This window comes from Delphinapterus leucas, chromosome 4 (genome assembly GCF_059928025.1).
Source record: "Delphinapterus leucas isolate spDelLeu-1000000601 "Yukka" chromosome 4, BTC_Dleu_Yukka2, whole genome shotgun sequence".
Classification (NCBI taxonomy): Eukaryota; Metazoa; Chordata; class Mammalia; order Artiodactyla; family Monodontidae; genus Delphinapterus; species Delphinapterus leucas.
The window spans coordinates 938,800-959,890 of NC_143132.1; the positions used below are offsets into that span (position 1 = coordinate 938,800).

General features: G+C 45.0%; 1 protein-coding gene across 7 annotated transcripts in view; it reads right to left on the reverse strand.

Moving 5' to 3' along the window:
* Positions 1-21,091, reverse strand: part of PCBP3 (poly(rC) binding protein 3) — a 210,244-nt gene that overhangs the window by 112,898 nt on the left and 76,255 nt on the right. For all 7 annotated transcript variants that reach the window (XM_089910100.1, XM_089910097.1, XM_089910095.1 and 4 more), the window contains exon 2: positions 12,421-12,459. The gene's annotated coding sequence lies outside the window, so the exon portion shown is untranslated. The remainder of the gene's footprint in view (positions 1-12,420; positions 12,460-21,091) is intronic.

The following is a 21,091-nucleotide window of genomic DNA, read 5'->3' on the forward strand; positions in this document are numbered from 1 at the left end:
TACATGAAAGTAAACTAAACTCTCCAATCTGTAAAAGACAAAGATGGTCAGATAGGAAAAAAAATTCCACTGGATACCATCTTGAAAGATACAGCTAAAACATACAAAGAGACTGAAAGAATGAGGAAGAAAAATATATACTGGGCAAATATATCAGAGAAAATTTACTTTAAGGCAAAGATGCAAGACCAGATATAGACCACATCACGTACAGATAAAAGGGCTCAATTTATTAGTAAGATATTACAACAGTTCCAGACGTGCATGTACCCTCCAAGAAAGTGTCAACATTTTATACAAAGCAGAAATGAACAGAAATGTAAGAAAAACACAAACTTACAATCATACCGGCAGATTTAAACACAACTCTCACAGTGATTGATTTATCAGTTAGAGAAAAATATTTAAAAGGATAGAAAAAATTTAAACAAGATTTCCAAGCTTCATCCAGTGGACATACATAGATCTTACACTCCAAACCAGCGGAATATGTTCTACTTTGAAGCACAGAACATTTCTGATGCTCGATCACACATGAGCCATCCTCCATGCACGTGAAAGATGATGAACACAGAGACCACCTTGCCAACGATGCAGTGAACCAAGAAATTAAAATATTGAAAAATATTGTATATATAAATAACAATGTATATTTTTAACATAATATATACACTTTAACAAAGTAATTCAACATTTTATTGATTATACTCCATTTAAAGTTATAAGATAATGGCTGTATTTCCCTATGCTGTACAATACATCCTTGTTGCTTATCTATTTTTTTTTAACTTTTTATTTTATATTGGAGTATAGTTGACTAACCATGTTGTGTTAGTTTCAGGTGTACAGCAAGGTGATTCAGTTATACATATACATGTACCTATTCTTTTTCAAATTCTTTTCCCATTTAGGTTGTTACATAATATTGAGCAGAGTCCCCTGCGCTATACAGTAGGTCCTTGTTGGTTATCCATTTTAAACACAGCAGTGTGTACATGTCAATGCCAAACTCCATAACTATCCCTCCCCCACGCCCCTCCCCCCTGGTAACCATAAATTCCTTCTCTAAGTCTATGAGTCTCTTTCTGTTTTGTAAATAGGTTCATAAGCGTCATTTAATGTTATTAACATATTTTTAAAACTCCATGTGTTTGGAATTGAGAAACACTTGTTAATAACTCATAAGTCCAAAAAGAAGTCATAGTAGAAACATAACAAAATTAAGGATTATAAAAGTACTATGTATCTTAATTTGTGCACTGCAACAAGCTGTACTTAGAAAGAAATGTTTAATTTTAAATGCTTATCTATATGAAAAGAATGCTGAATATCAACGAGTAAAAATCGAGTATAAATTAGGAAAAGAACAGCAAAATGAACCCCAAAAAGCAAAAGGAAGGAAATAAGAACAGAAGTTAATGAAATAAGAAAATAAATAGCCTGTAGAAAAAAAATACTGCAAATTTTTTAAAAAACAAAAAAAGAAACTACACAAGTACTAAGATAAAATATGAGTGATTTTCTCTTTAATTTGAGTGTAGGAAAAGGCTATCCAGCTATGACTAAAAACCCCAGATGCAATAAAAGATAGATAAATTGAACTTTATAAAAAATAAAAATATTTGGCACGGCAAAATTGCCATGAGAAAATATTTATGACAAATAAATGGAAAAAAATACCTGCACTATATATCGCCATATTCTTCACAATGCCAACGTCAGAAAATTGACAGGAAGGCTGCGAAAATGCTCCAGATTAAAGGAGACTAAAGACCCCAGACAACCAAGTACAAGTGGATCCAAGACCAGGCCCTGGACTGGATCTGGACTGGATTTGGACTGGAAGGAAGCCGCACTGCCAGAAGGCACTGAACCCACAGAAGATACTGGAGCACGGGCTGAGGGTCAAAGCCTGGTACCTGACTGCGTAAGAGAACATCCCACTCTTGGCAAACAGAAGCCCCTGTGCTCTAAACCCAAAGGCCACTGCCAGACTCCTTGGAGGCCAGCATCTCAGCAGCATTCCAGGCTCTCTCTGTCTCCTTAATCTTCAAAATTTGTTTCTTTACTAACTCTCTTTCAGGTTTTAAACATATTCAAATAGCTCCTGTTAAAAAACAAGCAGACAACTCTCCCCTAGACCCATGTTTTCAGAGTCAGACATTTAAACAGCCACCCACACGCTCCCTCTCCAGTGACCCTGGCATCCTCTGGCAGCACTGAGCTGAGTTTCCCTCTCAGGCACGCCAAATCCAATGGGCATCTTCAGTCCTCACCTTACCATACTTTCTTCCCTCTCAACCTGGAAAAAAGAAATACGTTTTGCCATTCTCTGACATAAATCCTACTAATGTTTTCTTAGGTCAGTCTCCCAAGGCAATAGAAATAAAAACAAAAATAAACAAATAGGACCTAATCAAACTTTCAAGCTTTTGCACAGCAAAGGAAACCACAAACAAAATGAAAACACAATCTACAGACTGAGAGAAAATATTTGCAAATGATGCGAGACAAGGGCTTAAATTTCAAATATACAAACAGCTCATACAACTCAACAACAAAAAAACAAACAACCCAATCAAAAAATGGGCAGAAGACCTAGAGAGACAATTCTCCAAAGAAGAAATACAAATGGCCAATAGGCACATGAAAAGATGCTCAACATCTCTAATTATAGGGGTAATATAAATCAAAATTACAATGAGGTACCACCTCACACCAGTCAAAATGGCTATCATTAAATACTCTACAAATAACAAACGCTGGAGAGAATGCTGAGAAAACGGAACCCTCCTACCCTGTTGGTGGAAATGTAAGTTGGTACAGCCACTCTGGAAAACAGTATGGAGATTCCTCAAAAAACAAAAAATAGAATTACCATATGATCCAGCAATCCCACTCCTGGGCATATATCCAGACAAAACTCTAATTCAAAAAGATACATATACCCCAATGTTCACAGCAGCATTATTCACAATAGCCAAGACATGGAAACAACCTAAATGTCCATCGACAGATGAATGGATAAAGAAGATGTGGTGCATGTATACAATGGAATATTACTCAGCCATAAAAAAGAACAAACTAATGCCATTTGCAGCAACATGGATGCAACTAGAGATTATTATACTGAGTGAAGTAAGTCAGAAAGAGAAAGACGAATAACATATGCTATCGCTTATATGTGGAATCTGAAATATGACACAAATGAACCTATCTATGAAACAGAAACAGATTCACAGACGTAGAGAACAGACTTGTGGCTGCCAAGGGGGAAGGGACTGGGGGAGGGATGGAGTGGGAAGTTGGGGTTAGCAGATGTAAGGTATTATATATGGAATGAATAAACAACAAGGTCCTACTGTATGGCACAGAGAACTGTATTCAATACCCTATGATAAACTGTAATGGAAAAGAATATTTAAAAAATAATGTATATATATGTAAAACTGAGTCACTTTGCTATACAGCAGAAATTAACACAACATTGTAAATCAACTGTACTTCAATTAAAAAAAAAAACTTCAACTTCACTGATAGAGAAAAAAACAAAAAGAAAAACCTTTTGCACCAGCACACAGTGTTACCTTGGGCTATAACAGGCACTCTCCAAGACTGCTTGTGGAAACGGAAAATGGCCCAGTTTCCTGGAAGATAACCTGGCCACGAGACTTGAAGTCTGAACTTCATACCATTTAATGGTGGTGAAGTGAAGGGGTTACGAGAAGGTCTGGAAGGGGAGCTCTGGACTTGACTCTGCTCTGGTGCTGACTTCAGTTTCTTTGCTGACAAAACAGGCTAATCAGAGGCCTTGGAGAATTGTGGGGACCCAGGGAGGAACTTCTGCCTGGAACACAGCAAATACTATGACCATCTTCTCATACGGTCCTACATTTACCCCTGGAAAGACCCTGACGCTCCCTGCCCTCTCCGTAGGAGCTTAAATGGCCTGAACCTCCTGCTCTGGGACTGGGCAGGACAGGTAAGGAGACCCAGTCTCACAGATGGAGAAGCAGCACAGACGGGGACAATGACCTAGCCAAGGTGCCAAGGTCACAGGGTGATCCAGGAGAAGGGCTGGAAGCAGAACCAGTCTCCAGACCCCCAGGCTGACTCCACTGGCCCAGGAGGGATCCTACTGGAAGGTTCTCTTCCCATGATTTTCACCCACACTCTGCCGAACTAATACAGGGGACAATGAGAACAGCTCACTGCTGTGCACCCAGGGACAGCTGCGCTCCAGCTGCTCCAGCCCGCTGGGTGTGGCCTGAGGCCTCAGCTCCACACAGACGGAGCACGTGCGCTCAGAAAGGCGTGCTAGGATGCAGAGCTGGGAGACAGGTGGGTAAAATCAAGCACAGGGACTCGGTTACAGGGGATGATAGCCTTGTGCCCTGAAAGAGTGAAACAGCCAGAGCTCTCGGAAAAGGTGAAGGCCCACACTGAAAACCTCTTTCCAGCTCAGTGTTACTGGAGCGAACCAATGGTTACTCCTCACATCAAAGAGAAGACAGCCTCCCTGATGCCAAAGCGCTAAACCGAATGGTATAGCCCATAAGTGCCACTTGAGTTCCGGAGAAAAAGCATGGAGGCCTGAATGAGCAGAGCTGGTGTGTTTAACTGGAGAAGTAGAAGCATCCTTGGCCCCTGTGGCCGTGCAAAACACTCCCTGGGGCAGAAAACACCAGGCTGCCCTAACCAGGGCTGAAGGTGGGGTACAGCCCTCCACCCCGGGGCACACCTAACCCCCTCTCGCCAGAGCAAGGGTTAAGCCGCCAGCTGCTTACTGAACGCGCGGCACGTTTGTAAATAAAGCACACAGAGAGGCTGGCTCCTGCTTGTCTGAAGTATACCCAGCGGCCACCCGTCCTCCAGCCCCGCACGCCTCCCCGGCCCCAGGGGCCAGCCACACAGCTTCAGCTCCATCACTGTTTCTGCGCGCAGGGCCGCCAGACAGCCTGGCCACGCGCAGGCAGTGGAGGGAGGAAGGAATGAGTCATCCCATGAAAACCTATCAGCCCTTCACGCCAGGCTGCTCTGGGGCAACAGCACTCGCCACCGTCTCCAAGAGCAGAAAAAAGAGCCCAGACTGAACATGCTCGACGGAAAAAGAAAGAAAAGGAAGGGAGGGAGGAGGGAGGGAACGGGTGCCTTAAGGCCTCGGTGGGCCCAGTAGGGCAGCGCCCCAGGGCAGGTGCCGGGTCTGTGAGACACCTGGCAAAGGAAGAGCGAGTCAGAACCTTGGAAGGGAGGCGGGGGAGCCGCAGAGCAGCCCCGCGCCGGCTGCAGCCCCCGCACTTCTCCTTCGCTCCTCGAGCTCCTCCAGAGGATGGGGAAACGCCTTCCCTCTCGGAGCACGAGCTCTGCGTCTCCACGATTCCAACAGTGGCTGGTGCCCACCGCCGCCCCGTCCTGCAGGCCCTGCTATCTTGGCGTGGCGGGGGGCGGGGCGGGGGGCGGGGGCAGGAGGATGCACCACAGATGTCAGAACCGCTGCCAGCGAGACCCCGGGACAGGGCCCTGGCAGAGCTCCTGGGGGCGGGAAGCGGCCAGGTGGGGCTCCCTCCCTCCCGACATCCCGCCCTCACAGCCAGTGGGCTCCTCTGCGGTCCTCTCCTCACACTTCACACGCCTCATCCCTGCCTGTGCAGACGGCTGGCCGTTCTCCTAGGCCCCTCTCCCTCCTCCGTGCCAGCAGAGCTGTGGCTGCACGGGGCTGGCCCAGCCTCCAGGGGTGTGGGACCACCGCGGCACACGGCTAGCGCACACCTGGTCCACAGACCGCTGCTGGCATACAGCTGTCCTGCGTTAACACTGCCGCAGTCCACTTGGTGCCACATAACACTGTTAGCATACAGCGGTCCTGTGGGCGTGACGCAGCTGGTATAACTCGGACTTCTAATCCTGGAAAGGCAGCTGCTCGCCCTCCGTCACGTCCCTTCTGTTTCCCACCGGCTGAGTAGTTGCAGCTAGAGGTCAAGACAACAGAGCAAGGGAGGACCACAGAGTGACAGGCCACCCAGAGCGTGGGGTGGGCGTGGCCTCTGGGCAGGGGCCCTCGTGGAGCCCAACCCATCCACCCCAGGCCTGTGACAGCCAAGGGAAGCGGCCTTGACCACGTTGAAGCCACCGTGTTTGGGGCGCGCTGTGTGCCAGCGGAGTCCTGTCCCGCATGGGCTCAGCAGCTGCTCTCGGTGCTCAAGGCTCCACAGTAGCTGCCCTCAGGTCGGGGCCAGGCTCCCTAAAGCCCCAGGGCATGTCTCCCTTGGGCCGGACACAGAAACGCACAGAGCCTATCACCCTGGTCCAAACCGTAATGCTCACACTAACCTTTACAATAACTAGTGCTCACACGAACCCAATCCTAGTACTAACCTGAACTCCAGCCCTAACCCTATTATTAACCCTCATTCTAGCCCAAATAAAATACTGAAAAGGTATTACAATTGGAAGAGATTAAAAAGTATCAATAAGACCTAACAGGATTTATTCTAAGAATCAACACTTGGAATTTCATCATTGGAATTCTCTACACTAAGAGATAAAAGGAGGAAATCCTGTGACTATCTTAATAACAGTAATGAGCATTTAGTAAAATGCAACTTTTATTTTTGATTTCAAAAAACAACTTAATAGAAGAGCAACAGAAGGAAACTTGTGTAACTTGATGAACACGATGTACCAGACAGCCAGCCACGGCAAGCACTGTGAAGTTCACGGTGAAGACATTTGGGTCAAGTCAGGAATAAGTCAAAATTCAACTGACAAACCTATTGCAGTTAAAGCATGGCCGCATGCAATACATAAAAATTGATATCTTGCCTATACATTATTAAATATTAGAGAAATGTAATAGGAAAAATTCCAATTACAATAAATAGATACTATAAATAAGTTAGAAAAGAGCGCAAAAGAGAAAACCTACAGCAAGAAAGCTATAAAATATAACTGAAGGCTAATAACGGAATAAGTGAAGAAATAGAATATCTTCCTCTTTTAAAAACTGAATATTGCTAAAATATCAGCTGTTTGCCATTTAAATCATAGGCTGATGCATCTGAAGTGAAATCCCAGTCTGATCAGCTTTCTAGCTTGAAAATCATCCTAAAGTTCATCTAGAAACTGAGTACCAAGAATAGCCCAAATAAATATACCATCAAACTACAATAACTAAGGCAGTGCACCAGCACAAGAGCAAGCAGATCAGTTCGAGAATTCGGAAATAGACACTAGTATATACAACGTTATCATATAAGATGCACACATAGGACAAAAGTAGCAGCACAAATCACTGGGAAAATGAAGTAACTTTTAATAAATAGTGTTTTCAATATCTGTAAGCAAAAATAACATATATTCACCTAATAACATATATCAAATTAAATCCCAAGTGAATTACACCTGTCGATGCAAAAAGTAAAAGCAGGAAAGAAAACAGAAGTGACTACCCACATTTCAGGAGGGGAAAGCATTTTCCAAATGTAAATGTGCCATAGAAGATGACGTCACAGAGGAAAATACTGATGCAGTGGCTCCAGACGCCAACGCCACATTAAAAGGTGAATGACTCTTTGGGGAAAATAAAAGCCGCAAACATAAAAGCTGAATGTCTTCAGTGAAACACGAGGAAGGACACACCAGCTCTAGTTGAAAAGCTCAACCCGCTTGTACTTCTTTCCGGCTTTTAGAGACACATAAAGCCCCAGGTTTTCAGGGGCCAGGAGCCCAGGCACTCACGCTGCCATAATCTACCGTCTCGAGAGCGACTGGGCGATCGCACATTACGCCTCTTTTAAAATGTCCCTCTCCTCTGACCCGGGATTGCACGTGGGCAAACACCGCAATACTGCCTCGGGAAGGGGGAGACTGACGTATTATGCACAGGGAAACGCACCTCACGACTACCGGTACTAGTGCCAGATCTGAAAACAATCCAAATATTGAACAGAAGTGGAGGGATTGAACAAAATAACACCTACATCCATATAGTGGAAACTATGCAACCTTTTAAAAATAATGTTTTCAAATGGTAACGTGGAACATTTTGCCGTATACCATTCTGTTTAAAAGCAGAGCACAGAAGTATGCATGCAGCTTAACCCCAGAGGCAGAACCTGGAGTGAAACAGACCAAAATGTCCGCAGCAGTGCCTTGGACCCCGTAGTCCCCAAGCACCGACCATCAGCGGGGTCCTCTCTGAGCACCGAGAATGTGCTGTGCGTCAAGGCGGGCTCACGCGTGGTGGGGAGCGGGGGAAGCAGGAGGAGGTGACGCACAACAAACATGCAAAACCAGGAGAGCACAGGGTCCTGGAGCCTTTGAAAGAACACAACACCAGAAGGGGCGGCCCTGCTGGCCTAAAGCTGCAGCACTCAGCTCCCCAAGGAGAAAGATCTTCTACCGGATTCGGCAAGGCAGGGGCCACACGGTCTGGCCAAGTGGTGAAGACACAGCCCCGCTGGGAGGGCCAGATGGCCATGCAGGGGAGCTCGGCCCGGCAGAAGCAGACAGCGGAGGGGCTGGGGGGCTGCTTTCAAATTCTGCGGTGTGAAACAGCATTTGCAATATAACCTTTTACTTTTTATTTTTAACACAATTATAAACGTACGTAGTTTTAACAGTCAGAGTCCCACAGAGCTGATGGGGAGCCGCGCTGCCGGCCCTCTGCCCACCTCTGCCCCGCAGGCGTCTTGCTCCTTTTCCCTCTTTTGCTATTTGTCTCCTCGGTTCCAATGACCGGCTTTGTATGGCTCTTCTTGACTCCAGGATCTTGTGTGTCACCCACTAGCTTCCTCCTAGAGCCTGAGGATGAACCTCCACCCCACCCACACCCTCCCCCCTTCCCTCCAAGTGCTACACCTCCGCCCACCGGCTGTCAGCAGGGACCACAGGCAGCGAGGACCTGCTCTTCACACCTCACACTGCATCTCCCTCTTGTACATGTGTTTCCTGGAGTGAGTGAGAGGCTTGCTTGTTTGCATAATTTTCTATGTACTTAGTGTTACTTTACCTCCAAACTCTCAGCCAGGGACCCACCGGCCTCTGACTCCTCAAGCACAGCAGGAGGCAGCCCACGATCTGCTCCTGGAGCCTCATCCCCCTGCCCCACCACCCGAATGGCAGCACCTGAGCCCGTCGGCCTGCCTGCTCCACCAAGCCGCGCCCAAAGGCCCATGCCAGGCTGCCAGTGCCCTGGGGGCCGGCTGGGTAGGGGCTGGGGCCACAGGGCTCCAGAATCCACTTGAGCGTGGGCCCACCTCCTGTTTAGGACAGTCCCCTCTGCTGTGCCCGGGGCCTCCGCTCCACCCTCCAGCCTGCAGCCAGGGTGGGGAAGTGGTTTGTCCAGGTGTGGGAGCGGGGGCTGAGAGTCTGACTGCTTTTTAATCAGGCTTTCCACAATTTTCCTATTTCCGCTTTTCTCCTTGAATTACGAGGCACGGTCATCAGCTGAGACTGAAACCTGATTACATTAGAAATCTGAGGAAGAAAGATCAGATGCACAAGAAGGGCCTCAGATAAAAGCACACCTTACTAGGGGTTGAGGCGAGGCTGGGTTGGGGCGCGCTTGGGGTCCCCCAGGCCCTTGGCCAGTCTTCAGGGCTGCATGGTCTCCCGGGCAACACCACACTGCTGTTGCATGGAGGGGACAGTGGAGGGACAGGAAGGACCAGGGGTGTTTGTGAGAAGGTGATTACAGGGCTGCCCCGTGAACCGCAGGCTGCAGGTGGAGGGTCACCAAGAAGGACGCGGGTAGTGTGGGGGGAAGGAGGCCCTGATGGAGGAGTCCCGGTCGGGGGGCTCTGTCTGCCCTCACTATAGGTGAGTTTTAAAGTTCTTTTTCATATTTTCCAATTGTGTAGTGAAAGTCGTTATCTTAATGCAGGGCCGGGGGCGGGAAGCCTAGAAAGCCAATAATCTTTCTCAGTATTACAAAGAATAAAAGACTTCAAAGTAAATAAAAATTTCAACAAGGTTTTCGGTATCACTGTTTGCTGATTCCCTGATCTTAGTGTGGCCGAAGGCCTAGCCCCGAGCTGGGCGGGGGCGCGGGGCGGGCTGTGGGAGCCCAGGTCCCCGCTAAACAAACCGGGGTCAGGGTCCCAGCCGGATGTGAGCACAGGCACACAGGGCGGCGGGGAAAGGCCTGTCTGCAGCTGCTCCACGGAAGACTGCCCTTTGCCTGACTCTAAGGAAGTGTGGAAAGTTCTCGGAAGATGTGCAAATGGAAAAACAAGTTCTTCCGGAGCCACCACGTCCTCTGGGGAACATCCACTGCAGATGAGTTCCCTTCTGGCTCATCACCCGCCACTCCCACCCAGGAATCCCACAGGAAGACTCTGCAGGGTTCAATCGAGATTGAGATTGCCAATGGAAGCGGACTGATCTCTGTTCCAACCAGCTCAGTGCCCCTAACAGCTCCCTCCCCGCTCACAGAAGAGGCCACAGGTGCCCTATAAAAAGCCTGCTGCCTTTCCTTAACCAAGCCTCAGGGGGTTTGCAGTCCTGTGGAATCACAGTCCTGCCACCTCGCACTGCCCGGCTATCTCTGCCTCTGCCTGGGTGCCGGGGCCTCCTCTAGCGCCCACACTAGGTCCTTGGGGCCATGCACACGCACAGGGGGAGTAGCCTGGGCCAGCCCGCCCCACCCAAGCATGCTGGCTCTTTCCAGAACTGCAGGCCGGTCAGACTGCCCAGCCTGCCAGGGGGAGGGATGTGGGCAACACCAAAGTCTAGGGGAGAGAGGCCCAGCACACACAGGGTGTTGTTTATATGCCTGAGTTCCAGAGGCCCTTCCCTCAGGATTTCTGTGAAAATTAGATCCAGATTTGCACAATTACAAAGTTGGTCCCAAGCCAGTTGGGATTTGGATGTCCTCTAAGAAGCAGGTATTATAACAGCTTTAGTTTGAAAAACAATCCAACACGGAGAAAAAAGACTACCCGCTCTCCGCTCCCACACTCAGCAGCATTGCCCGCAGTGAGCAAGGGCCCATGTGTCCCCGCGGCCCTCGTCTCTGGGCCCCGCCCCTACGCTCGCTGGCTCCCCTGGGCCTGGAGCCCTTCACCTGCCACCACCCACAGGGGCCACCCCGGTGCCTCCAAGGCTCTGCTCAGATGCCCCTTCCCAGGGGCCGCCCTGACCCCCATCCACTGCCCACGCAGCCCCGACCCCGACCCTTCTCTGTTCCTCCCTGGCAAGCTCACCACCTGGCACACGACGTGAGGCATCTGCTTATTACTTTTACGTTGTGTGACCCCCACAGATGTAATACAGGAAGCTGGGATTCCAGAAGCGTGGCTGGCCCTATCAATATTTACTGAATGAATGAAAGAGCAATTAAGGTCTTTGCTCAAGCAATTTGTTACCTAAGAACTTTCCCCTTCAACTATCGGGCGTCCAGTCACCCACCCGCCCTAAGTCCCCGTGTGCACATGCTCCCTGACTCCTCGCCACCGTCTCTCGTGTCTCCTGAGGGGACTGCTGGCGACAAGACCAGAAGGTCACTGTGGTGCTCATAGCGAGTGCTCTCCGATCAGGATCGTCTGAGCCCAGGACCCCACGGCGGCCTCTCGGGGCTGCAGTCAAGGCCACCAGGAAGAGAAGGGCAGACACCGAGTCTGGAGCCCACATCCCGTCATCAAGGCAGCTCCCACTTATCCTGCCATCGCAATGTGGACGCGGGCCCGTGAGGTCGGAGGCCTCGGCTCAGACCCCCGTCTCACCACCCACAAGCACAGAGATGTCGTCTCCCCGAGCCCTGAGAAGTGGGCAGAACAAAAGCACCTGCCCCGCAGGGCACAGTGAGGGGCTTGTGTGAGCACGGCCGGCACTGCATGACATCAGCCGCCAGCCTGAACACACCAGCCTTCCGGGCAAGACCACTGAAAACTTCTAGAAAATAACAGTTATAAGCTGTAGAAAAACAAAAGCATCTTAAGGATAAATTTAAAAGGAATTCTTTCAAGGTAGTTTTGCAAAACTGGAGTCACGGCCACAAAGAGGTGTCCGTGGGGCCTGGACACGATGCCATCACGGCCACAGCACACACTTGTCACTGCTGTAACACGGGACAAAGGCACTGTCCACTCAGCCCATGCTAACAACTGGCTCCCAGGCCCCTGCTGGACAGTTTAGTCAGGTTGACTCTGAAGAAGAAAGGTTAGAACAAAAGGAGGAAACTCCCTCTTTTTAAATATTGGTTCTACAGAAGCTAGAAGGGATAACGTGCACATCACGGACACTGCTGCTGCACCTGACCTGTAACACATGCCTCATGTGACATGAAACCAGGCCATAAGGAGAGTCAGCAAGACACATGGCTTCGTACACAAGCAAGACTTTACAACTCAACTGACGTGGAAAGAATCACTTAATTTAAAGACATACCTCTCCAACGGCATCATAAGAAGCACTACTTACATGGAACCATGTGAAGAGCTTCTCTGTCTGTAGGCAGCCCTGTAAACAGGTTAAAAAAATTATTATAACTGGAAATCATAGGTAGAAAATAACCCAAAGAATGATCTATCATCTTAGATATCAAGTCTTATCAAACTAAATAAATTTTTAAAAGAATGTAGTCATAAATCAGTTATTTGGAAGGAGAAAGGCAGTCTCCAAGAGAAAAAAATTCCATGAAAGGTGGTTAGATTCTAAACTGAGTCTGGAACTTAAAAGATACCAATAAACGCTCAGAGTCCAGGCTCCCCTGAACCCTGGCCCACAGTCCTAAACCTGATGGAAGTCTAGGGCAGCGTTGACCCCCAGACCCCTTTAAGTCTGTGGGGAGCAATAAGGAGAAGACCACGATGAGGTGTAGGTAGGACCCCCCACCCAGATGCCCACCCACATGGTCTCAGTTCCAAGTCTGAAGAGTGCTCTGCCCAGACAGCAGGACCTCCGAGCCCGGCCTGTGCAGACTCTACGGGCAGGTAAATAGCTCTGCCAGAGCCTCCTCCAGGCAGCCCAGAGGCGTCTGTCCAGTGAGGACTGAAGACCAGGCGAACGTTAGACACATCCACTTCCAGCCATGACAGAAGAGGAGGAACCAGAAGAGGAGGAACTCTCCAGCCTCAAACAATGAAGAACCAGCCAAAAGACATGAGACAAGGGTGTTCAGACGTGGGACAACAGGGAGCACAGGACAATGACTCCGAGGGAGGAAACGCATGTGATGCATCCTGGTTGCCCAGCCTACAGCTCTGGGAGGGTTATGAGGCCACAGTGCAGGAAGGGGGAACCTAGGCAAACCTGGGGGAGTCCTGAGATGAGGAAACAGCTGAGGTTCAACGAGGCAATAGCGGCGAGAATCAGCAGGGCAGAGGACCAGAAAGGAGAGAGCTGAGAAACGCTCCAGAGACGGGTGGGGGGGGTGGGGGTTCGCTTGGGTCGTTGCCAGGACACTGACCAGCGCGTGTGCCTGAGGCCAGGGAAGGCGCAGCAGCGAGAAGCAGGACAAAGGATCGCTGTGACTGCCGCAGCTCCAGGAACGGACCACACTCCCAACAGCCAGACTAGGGAACCTGTGACACGGGGGCCACTGGGCTTGGCACTTGGAAGAGCACAGCCCCAGTGGCAGGGGCACAGGAGCACCAGACTAAACTAGGTACTGCCTAACAATGCTCAACAACAAGCCACTGAAGGGTCTAAACTTTCCAAGTAACAAATACATTTGAAGAGGAAAGTTTAAAATATTTAAAAGGATACAGAGCCCAACAATATATAATCACGATGTCTTTCATTCATTTAAAAAATACCATGGATGCAAAGAAGCATGAGAATATATCTCATAATGAGGATAGTTGATCAGTAAGAAAAAGAACCAGAAAATTACCCAAGGAAATAATTAGCACATAAAGTCCTTAAAACAGCCATTATAAACACATTGTATATGTTCCAGAAGATAGAGGAAAGCATAACATGTAGGAGAGACATGAAAAGCATTTTTAAAAAGACCCAAATCAAACACCTAGAGATGAAAAATATATCTGAAATGAAAAATACACTAGATGGCATTAACATCACATTACACTAGAAAAGGAAAGATTAGTCAATGTGCAGACAAAACAATCCGTGCAGACAGAAATGATCTAAAATGAAACATAGGGAAAGACTCCCTCTTCCCTAAAAACACAGAAATATTTGTGTAATTTAAAACTCAGGGGGGAAGAACAGGATGGGACAAAAATGTATTTAAAGAAATAATGACAAAAACATTTTCAAAAATTGATGAAAATTATGAACTCATAAAGCCAAGAAGGTCAACAATCCCCAAGCAAAAGAAAACATGAAGAAAATCAAATCAAGTTACATCGTAATCAACTTACCCAAAGAGGAAATCTTAGAAGCAGCCAGAGAAAAAAGAACATTACGTACAGAGGGACAAACACAGACGTGGCGGACAAGGACTTCCCAGAAACAATGCAAGCCAGAAGTCAATGGGATGACATCTCTAAAGTAATGAAGGAAAAACTGTCAACCTGAAATACCATGAACAGTGAAAATAACTTTCAAACACAAAGACAAAATGAAGACTTTCTCTAATAAACAAAAGCTAAAATAATTCACCACCGACCCTTCTGAACTACAAGTAATATTAAAGTAAGTCCATCATACAAAAGAAAAATGATATCAGAAGGAAATCTAGATCTATAAAAAGAAATGAAAAGCACTGGAAACAAAATTCATGAATAAATATGAGCCTTTTTTCTTAATTTGTAAGATTGTTTTAAAAGATAATGGACTATTTAAAGCAAAAATAATGATGATGTATTGTGGGGTTTATAGCAGTGTAGAAGTAAAATGGCATGACACAGTAACATAAAGGCCACGACAAGTGAGATGGCAGATTTTAGGTTTTATACTATAAGTGAACTAGTATAATATTAATTGAAGACAGACAGTGATAACGTAAGGATATATGCAACGAATCCCAAAGCAACTTCTAAAAACAAAGTGATATAGCTAATAAGTTAGTGAAGGTGATGAAAGTGATCATAAATAATACTCAACCCAAAATAAGTCAAAAAAAAAAAAAAGAGGATCTTATAGCAAATGGGACAAGTAGAAAACCAATAGCAGAATGATAGATTTAAATTCAATCATATCAATAATCATACTAAGTATAAGTGGTCTAAAACAACGTAGTGAGAATACAGAGACTTTTAAGATTGGATAAAAAACAGGACCTCACTATACAATATTTATAAGAAACCCACTTTAAAAATAAATATACAAATAGATTAAAATAAAAGGGATGGAAAAAGATGTACCATGCTAACCTTGATCAAAAGAAAGTTGGAATGGCTATATTAACATCAGAAAAAGTAGATGTCGGTGCAAAGAATATTATCAGAAGTATATAAAAAAAGGCATTACATACTAATAAAGGGGTCAAAACAACTAGACAGAAGGTCAGTAAAAGCTATAGGGAACTCAAACAACACTGTCACCCAGCTTCACATAACTGACATTTCTAGGGCACTCCATACGATAACAACACAATATACATTCAAGTGTTGGTGAGGACATGGAGAAATAAGCACCTTCATATATTACTGGTGAGAACGTAAAACTGTACAGCCTCTGTGGAAAACAGTTTGCCAGTTCCTCACAAAGCAAAACACAGAATTATCATATGACTTGGCAATTCCACTCTTAGGTATACATCCAAAAGAACTGAAAAGAGAGAATCAAACAGATATTGTTCATAGCATCATTATTCACACTAGCCAAAATGCGGAAACAACCCAAATGTCCATCAATGAATGAATGGATAAACTAATTGTAATATGTCCAAACAATGGAATATTCTGTGGCCATAAAAAGAAGTGAAGTGCTGATACATGCTACAACTCAGATGAACCTTGAAAACAGTATGCTCAAAGAAAGAAGCCAGACATAAAAGGTCACATACCGTATGATCCCGTTTCCATGAAATACCCAGAGTAGGTAAATCCACAGAGATAGAAAGCAGGTTAGTGGTGTCCAGATGATGAGGAAAGGGGAATGTGGAGAGTGGTTACTTAGTGGGTGTGGGGTGTTTCTCTGGGGTGATGAAAAAGTCTCAGACTTTGAAAAGTCTAAAACTGGGTGGTGGTTGCACAACACTGTTGAATTCACTGAATTGTACACTTTAAAATGATTAATTGTGTAGTATGTGAATTTCACTTCAGTAAAAAGAAAATAAATATAATATAATAAGGGAATGTTAGGAAATATTGCATGCCAATAAATTTAACAACTTAAATGGAATTCTTAGAACAATAAAGCTATCAAAACTCACTCAAGGAAAACCAGATAACTCTAAATGTATTCAAGTTAAAAACCTTCCCACCAAAAAAAAGAGCCAATCCAGATGGCTTCAATGGAAGAAACAATACCAATTTCTTAGTAACTTGTCCTGAAAATTGAATATAAGAGAACACTTTCCAAATCCTTCTATGAGACAAGAATTAACCTGATACCAAAACCAAAAAAAGACACTACAGGTAAACACGCCAATACTCCTCATAAATACAGAGGCGAAAACTCTTAAATTTTAGCATATCCAATCATACAATATAAAAAAAGTACATCATGACAAAGTGGATTTCAATCCAGAAAAGCAATTGATTTTATACTAAAAAAAAAAAAAAAAAATCAAGATACAGGCAACCTCATTTTATTGCACTTCACTTTATTGCGCTTCACAGATATTGTGTTTTTTACAAATTGAAGGTCTGTGCAACCCTGCATTAAGTAAGTCTATCAGTGCCATTTTTGCAATAGCATTTGCTCACTTAATGTGTCTATGTCACATTTTGGTAATTCTTGCAATATTTCAAACCCTCCACCAGCATAAAGATTACAACTCGCGGAAGGTTCAGATGATGACTAGCATTTTCTAGCAATAAAATATTTTTAAATTAAGGTATCATTGCTTTTTAGACAGAATGCTATTGCACATTTAATAGCCTAAAGTATAGTATAAACATAACTTTTATATGCACTGGGAAACAGAAACAATTCATGTGACTCGCTTTATTTCAATATTTGCTTTATTTCTGTGGTCTGGAACCAAACCCACAGTATCTCTGAGGTATGCCTGAGACCGTTTATACGTGTGGACCATATAGACAGAAAAAAAGAAAAACTATATAATGATCTCAAAAGATACAGAAAAAGCATTTGACAAAATTCAATACCACTCATGAAAAAAAATCCTCACCAAACTTGGAATATAAGAGCACTTTTTGAACCTGATAAAGGACCTCCAGTAAAAACCTACACCTAACATCACACATATGGGTAAAAGACTGAATGCTTTCCCCTAAGATCAGGGACAAAGCAAGGATGTCCCCTCTTGGCACTTCTGTCCAACAAGATGTCAATTGCACCAAGCTGATCTATCTATTCAATGCAATCTCAATCAAAATCAGAGCAGGCTAAAACAAAGAAAATAAAACAGCCAAAACAACTTTGAAAAAGAACAAAATAGGAGAAGTTATTCCAAGATTTATTACAAAGCTACAGTCATAAAGATAAATAAATTGATCAAAGGAACAGAATAGCAAGTCCAGAAATAGTCCGCATGTTGTTAACCATGTTTTGTTTTGCTTTTTAACTTTTCGTGCTCTTGTGCTTTCACATCTGGGCCTTGCTGATTCAGGAGGAACAGCCCTCCCAGAGTTAGCCAATGTCTAGAGATAGGATAAACAACTCACCCTGGGGGCACCTTTCAAATACAAACCATCCAGTTCAGAGCCAACAACCCAACCATGTCCTCTGTGGGGCCCTCACTCTCTGGGCCACTATCCACTTGACCTAATCACCCTAGAGTCAGGTACCAGACATCATGCTCATGGGCCTGCTGAAATTATTCAAACTAGCCAATCTTAAGTCTGCTGACCCTGCCTCACCTATTCTCTGACTCCTGACTGACCCTGGTGCTTCCCCATGTGGCCCTGAATGCCCCACCCTGCCTCCTGTTTCTAGGAGTATAAAGATCTGTGAGTATAAACTTCTTCCTTCATGCCAGTCATTTCCACATCTGCCTGTCTTACCGTTCCTGATTAAGTCAAATTCCAGGTTCCCTTAAAACACACAGATATATGGTCAATTGACTTCTGACAAAGGTTCCAAGGCAACTGAATGGGTAAAGGATACTCTTTTTAATAAATGGTGCTAGAACAACTAGATACCATATACAAAAAAGAAAAGGAAAAAAAAAGGACTTTGACATTTTCTTCACATCCGATACAAAATTAATTCAAAATATATCATAGGCTTAAATGTAACAGCCAAAATGTAAAACTTTCAAAAGAAAGAATAAGAGAAATGAGAATAAAAATCTTACAGACCTCCAGTTTTACAAAGAATTCTTGAGTATGATACAAAAGACATGATGTATAAAAGAAAAAAACTGATAAGTGGGATGTCATGAAAATTTCAAACCTCTGATCTTCACAATATACATAAAAATGATAAGTCAAGCTACAAACTAGGAGAAAATATTTGCAAAACATGTACTCCATTAAGGACTGTATCCAGAATATATAAAGAACTCTCGAACTCAACAAGAAAAGAAACAACCTAATTTTTTAAATGGGCAAAATGTTTGATCAAATCCTTCACCAAAGAAAGCATGTTGATGGCAAATAAGCACATGAAAAGATAGGCTGGTGGGAAAAGAGGAAAGTATGTCATCCAGACCAGCCAGAACCCAGCACAGGAGTGGGGCATGCATGCAGGTCACATGGAGATACTCTTCCAAATCCTGACTGTCAAGATGGAAGAAATCTAAAGAGAGACAAACTTCCCAGAGGGAGACAGTGCACCAGGGACAGGAAGCCCAGGTTGGATCAAGTGCGCCCAGCAGCTTTCGATGCACAGAGGGGAGGAAGCACAGAGCCCCGGGAAAGTGAGCAGGGTGGGCACTGCCAAGGCCTCAGAGTGCACAGCAGGGGCTGGGGCAAGAGCACTGGACCGCCTCGGGCAGCTCCAGCCACAGGCTCCTCTCCACTGACTACACTCACTTCCCCAGGTGAACCTACGCAGTCTGTAGCCTCAAACACTCTTTCTCCTCTTAATGATGACTCGGGGTAGTGCTGGTGGTCTCACACCGGGACACCCTTGGAACTGCAGATCCTCAGGATCTGCTCACGGTCCCATTTTTTGCTAAATGGGAACGCACACCATGACAGATCTCGATAAAGGAAGGAGAGCGAATGCCACTGCTTTTACCCAAAACTAAATAGGCCATAGCAAAGATCTGACTTCAAGAGGACCAAATTTCCCCAGACTGGGGGATGGGGTGTCTCATTAACTCACCCCCTCCAACAGAGCACTTTCAGAGTCCTGCAGTGCCATCAAGAAGTCGGGGTAACTAGAGTTTAAAAGAGCTTCTGGGGGGAGGATGGGCAAGGATGATTCAGCTTCATTCCTATCACAGAATCCACCAATTCAATTACCGTTTCTAAGTAATTACACTCCTGGTGATGGTCTCAGCAGAAGAGAGAAGGAGACAGCCAGGGGTTGAACTTCTTTACTCCTTCACATCAAAAACTAGCATCTCAAGGCCAATGCATGGTGGTGACATGATCACCAAGGAACGCAGAGGCCAAGAGCCCGGGAGCCCCTTGCCTGACCTCTGGCCTCGCATCATCCTGCATGCCGTGCCAGGCGTGCTCCCTGGCCTGCGAGAGCAGGTTTTCACCCGTCCCCACACCCGACTGCAAATTTCCTCCGCTTAGAAGTTCAGTGTCATGCTCACAGCAGCCACCCACATCCCGGGATGAGGTAATTTTTTGTTTCATTTTCCTATTTACGATAGATCACACTCGATGTATATGAATACAGATATGCACACCCATGTTTCAGTCTTTTTAAGTTATGCTGATGGGCTTTATTCACTACCAACTTGCAAGAATTGACAAAAGGATTTTGTTTCAATCTCAGTACAGGGACTTATTAAATTAAAATTTTAAACTTTGTTATTTTTACTCTCTCAGTTTTCTGAGTGGGTCACTCTCATTACCAGAATCAGACACAAGAAATCTGCTTGGCCTTTCACCAGGGTATTGAAGTTGCCTAAAGTACATCTACTAGACTTTCTAGACAACTCCCTGAATACAAGCGTTTGACTCAGTGGTAGAGAGTCAGTTGTGCATGCCCCTGCCCTGGACCTCCCCGGCAGTGCAGGTGCTGAGCAACAGCAAGTCCTGGCAGGGACAGAAGCCATGTGCTCAGCCCTGCTCTTTACGACAACAATTTTAGATCCTCGCAGGACATGTGCTTATTCTCTGTGCAGAAAATTTAGAAAGTGCAGAAAAGCACAAGAGACATATTTAAAAGTACTTCCAATTCCCAGACAGAAGCACTGACAGCAGTAGAGTATATTTTCTCCTGGTAGTTTCTCATTGTAACATGCATGTACATATACTGCTTTAAAAATGAGACAGATTACATATGTTTTCAGAACAACGTACTATATTTGTCTGTAATATTTGCAGAAAATGTTCATAACAGCTTGTTTTAGCTTTTAATACTGTTTACTGATATTCAAAGAAACATGTCTATGAAAATCAAACTTACCTATTATTTGAAATTACTTGCGTTGCTTTTATGCTTAAAACGATGTTTCTGCATTTCAAAGATCAGACTAATTTTCACATAATTCTTCTCTAATATAAAAAATCTTATTTCTCCTATGACTATAAAAGCAGTGTATGTTCATTTAGGAAAATTTAGAAAATTCAGAAATGTGTGAAATCAGGTTTCAGCTGTGATCCCAGTTCTCAGAAATAGACACCATAAACCTTTGGTTGTACCTCCTTGAGGCCTTTAAAATACACACACACACACACACACACACACACACACACACACACACACACCTATATTTTATATCAAATATGCTGTTTTTACCTGTGTCTTGACTTCATATTCTGGGCTCATTTTTCCATGTCATGAATCATTCCTATAAACACTAAATGCTGCCTAACATTCTACTATGTGTAGAAGTACAATAACTGATTTACTAAATCATCTGTTATTGGGCATTTGGGGTGCTTCCAATTGTTAATTATTTAAATTAATGATGTAATGAACA